Here is a 4,555-nt window from a genome sequence, read left to right as displayed (position 1 = left end):
AAAAAATTAAGAAAATAATTTCCAAGATTGTCTTTTCAGTTTTAATGTGAAACTAAAATGTTCCTGAAGATGAAAAGTTCAGACTTGTTGCTGCTTAATGGTCAGACATCAATTGTTCTAACACATTCCACTGAGGGATGACAGTCTCCGTGGGCAATACAAGACTTGAAATATCACAAAAATAATAATAAAATTTATAATTGTCCCCCTTCCTCTGCTGATCTGTTTATACTTCAAACTGTCTTGAAATTCTTTGCCTTTCATGCAGTGATCTAGTTTCAGCATTGCAGAATCTCTCTCAGTATTTTACAGTATTAAAGCTATGGCATTAGACTGACTTCATTGATCCCATTATTGAATCTACACATGAAACAGGCTCACACAGTGGGGTGGAGGGTGAAAGGTCATTTGTTTAGGTCATCAAGTTTGATTACAAGTGCATGTTACAGCATGCAATGGTCCCAGACTCTTTTTTTGTTATCATTACAATTTATTCACATTATATCCAAGCTATAGCATCCTCCTATCATTTCCTCCCATCCTACCACCCTCTCTATTATCCACAAATGCCTTTGCTCTAGTCCACTGATAGGGGAGGACCTCCTCCCCTTCTATCTGACCCTAGCCTATCAGGTATAGCTATATCATCTTCATCTGTGACCTGGCAAGGTTGCACCCGTGAGGGAGAGCTTATCAGCCAGCCACTGAGTACTTGTGAAAGACAGACCTGCTTCTCTTACTAGGGAACCCACTTGGAAACTGAGCAGCCTTTGGGTTTCATCTGAGCAGAGACTCTAGGTCCTCTCCTTGCATGGTCCTTGGTTGGAGTATCAGTCTCTGCAGGCCTTCCTAGGCTCAGGTTTTTTGAATCTTTAGGTCTCCTGTGGAGCTACTGTCCCCTCTTCATCCAAAAGGTTGTCTATACTATTCCCAAAGTCTGGCTATAAGTCTCAGTATTGAATGGCAGAGAAACACTTAAAGAAACGCTCAATGTCCTTAGTCACCTGAGAAATGCAACTCAAAAATAACCTGAGAATCCACCTCACAGCCTTAAGAATGGCTAAGCTCAAAAACCCAAAGTATGGCACATGCTGGAGAGGTTCTGGAGATAGGAGAATCCTCCTGAATTGATAGTGAAAATGTAAATTTGTACAACCATTTTGGAAATCAATCTCATGCTTTCTCAGAAAATTAGGAATTGTCCTATCTCAATATCCAGCTATACCAATCTTGGACATAGATATGAAAGATCCCAAACCACACAATAAGGACATTTGCTTAATTATGTTCATAGCAGATTTGCTATTAATAGCCAGAATCTGCAAAAACCCTAAATGTTCCTCAGCAAAACAATAGATACAGAAATCGTGGTACATTTAAGCAATGGAATACTGCTCAGCAATTGAAAACTAGAAAATGATGAAATTTTCAGGCAAATAGATGGAAATTGAAAAGATCATTCTGATTTAGATATCCCAGAACCAGAAGTACACGCAGGGTATACACTCACTTATAAGTGGATATTAGCCATCTAATATAGGATAAACATACTAAAATGTATACACTTAAAGAAGCTAAACAAGGAGGATCATAAGGAAGAGGCTGAAACCTCATTCAGAAGGGTAAACATGATAGACACAAGAAGTAGAGAAGACAGAGAATAGGACATGAGTCTTACACAGGCATCCTCTGAAAGGTCTTGAATGTTCACTATGAGTTTCTGAAGCTTATCTCAGGCTATGTGCTGACTACACTTAGTAGAGGAAACACAACATGAACTTAAACAAAATCCACTTATTTGTTAAAAGTCCTTAACAGGCTGAGCATTTAGTTACCTAGGACAGCTGTTTGGGGTGCTGCTGTGGCCCTGATCCCTCCTTGTGTCTTGAGGAAGGATCTTAAAAATTGTACAGAATTTCAATATGAGTGAAACTTCTGACTTGATTCCAAATTTTGAACAGATGTTTGCGAGCAGATTCACACAAGATGACAAAGAGTACCAGGAATTCTTGAAATGTCCTCCTGAATCCCCTCTAATGATGAGGAATGGAATAGAAGAGCTGGTGGTCATCAAAGAAATAGAGGCAACTGGCTGCAAGACAACAGACAGTTTAGAGGTAGGGATAACAGACGGGGATGGCCAAGTGACAGTAGATAGAGTCAGTGGCATGGATGATCACGGGGTAACAACTACCCACAGCAGAGACCAGAGCCTTACTATCAACAACAGTGCAGGACAGTATGGTGACAATCAGCAGCCTCCATATGGTTACTACTGACAGATGTCATCAGTTATTAATAAAAGACCATTGATTTAAACAATGTGATAAATATTGGTCTTCTTTTTGTCATAACTTTTCATTCTATTTAAAAAAATTAGTTGTAAATTATTTAGAAATTGAGACATGAAAAAAATTTATTTTGCTAGGGATATAATGATTGATGTAATAAATCTACCAAGTGCAAATTACAGAGCTTGACATTATATTAAATACACTTTTTGTTTTATGATTTAATAGTGTTTGAGTTTGGTCTGTTTTACTTATTTGGCCTCTAGGGGTTTTGTGTATGTCACGGAAATAAAAGTTTTAATCTGAAAAAAAAAATGTCCTTAACCAACATTTCCTTATTCACAAAGTAAAAAGAACTGAATTATCTTTTAATATTATATTAAATAGCCTTCATCTGAATTATGAATTTGGGGTAATCCTTTAAGCTTTGCAACAAAAGCAAATTCCTTGGCAGGAAATTGAGGTTTGGGGAAGTTAATGGAATTTGCCTAATGTTACACACATTTCAAAAGATGAACAATCAAGATTCTTTTTTCTTATTAATTACATTTTATTCACTTTGTATCCCCCCGTAAGTCCCTCTCTTCTCCCCTCCTTCCCCCTTCTTCAGACATGCCCCTCCCCAAGTCCTCTGATAGGGAAGGTCCTCCTCTCCTTCTCTCTGATCTTAGTCTATCAGATCTCATCAGGAGTGGCTGCATTGTCATCTTCTGTGGCCTGGTAAGGCTGCTCCCCCCTCAGGGGGAGGTGATCAAAGAGCAGAACAATCAAGATTCTAATCCAGTACCTGTATTGTGGTTTTGTTCATCATTCCCAGCATCTAGAAAAATATGCTGGCCACTCCAAATGACACAACTCTTCCAACAAGTCCATATCTCTCCAACAAAGTCATATCTCCTAATCCTTCCTAAAGAGTCCACCAAATGCAAAACAAGACAATTCAAATACATGAGCCTACTGGGGAGGGGGCTGTCTCATTCAAATCATGCAAATTCTTTTATATTTTCCATGAAATTATTATGATGGCTAAAGAAACTCCATTTTATGCTGGGCATCCAACTTGGTACCCATTGGCTGTTTTTTCTCTGACTACAGTCCCTAGAATATAAGTTCCCCATAACTCTGACTCTGTGACCCTCACCAACCCAGAAATGTACAGGCATGATCATCTACTTGTTATGATATGACTTATTACATTTTGGTTTCTGTAACTTGCTCCTGCACATAGTCAAGGACTATTTTGGTGTTGCTTTGACTTCCTAATCTTAGCAGACAGGCTCATGGCTGGCTTGTGTAGACACTGAAGGTCTTCTCATGGTTCTCTCCTTTAAAAATACTTTTCTCATGTCCTCTTCACATAGCAACCCCAAGTTTGTCTTGGAAATTATTATACAGCTAGCAGTAATCAATAAATCTTTTGATTATAACTGAACTGAGTCTATTATTTTGTCCCAAGGATTAGACACCCAAAATATTGTTAAGTAGAGTAGTGCCCACTGAGCATCTCCCATGCAATGTCTCACAGTAAAAATTATCTTTAAATTTCATGCTAGGAAGGTCTCTAATGAAACCTGGAAGCTGGAAATTCCCCCATAAGAAATGTATGACTTAACATATTAACTTCTTTGAATTGGCCTCCAGCGTTCAAGTTCATATTCAATCACAATTTTTTAAATTTTTTTTCCTTAGCTGATAAGGTAGAAATCATATGGAATACATATGGGATGTAAGCCAGGCTGGCCTTAGACATGCATTCTCCTGCTGAGCTTCTCAAAACTTGGGGTTACAGGTATGCACTTCTTTTTTTTTTTTAAACTTTATTTTTCTTTTTAGTTACATTTTGTTAACTCTGTGTCCCCACTGTATCCCGCTTCCTCATTCCCTCCCCAACCCCACACTCCCTCCCTGGTCTCCTCCCTGCCCCTTTCTAAGTCCAGTGATAGGGAAGGACCTCCTCCCCTTTCATTTGACCCTGTTTTATGAGGTATCTTCAGGGCTGGCTGTAGAATCCTCCTCTGTGACCTAACAGGACTGTTCCTCCCCTAGGGAGAAGGGGGAGAGTCAAGGAGCCTGACCTTGAGATCCTGTTAGAAATAGTCCTTGTTCCCCTTACTTTGGAAAACTATTTGGTTACTGAGCTACCACGGGCCACATCAGAGCAGAAGTTCTAGGTTATATCCATAGATGGTCCTTGGTTGAGTGTCAGTCTCAGAAAAGACCCTGTGCCAGGATATATTTGGACCTTGTAGAGCTCCTATCCTTTC

At 39.2% G+C, this 4,555-nt stretch overlaps 1 pseudogene; it reads left to right on the top strand.

The window, feature by feature from the left end:
* The first annotated feature begins 1,922 nt into the window (after nucleotides 1-1,922).
* On the top strand, nucleotides 1,923-2,279 carry LOC110541652 (RNA guanine-N7 methyltransferase activating subunit-like; annotated as a pseudogene).
* The last annotated feature ends 2,276 nt before the right edge of the window (nucleotides 2,280-4,555 follow it).

The sequence above is a fragment of the Meriones unguiculatus genome, chromosome 5 (assembly GCF_030254825.1).
Source record: "Meriones unguiculatus strain TT.TT164.6M chromosome 5, Bangor_MerUng_6.1, whole genome shotgun sequence".
Classification (NCBI taxonomy): Eukaryota; Metazoa; Chordata; class Mammalia; order Rodentia; family Muridae; genus Meriones; species Meriones unguiculatus.
This window is presented reverse-complemented; position numbering and strand designations above follow the sequence as displayed.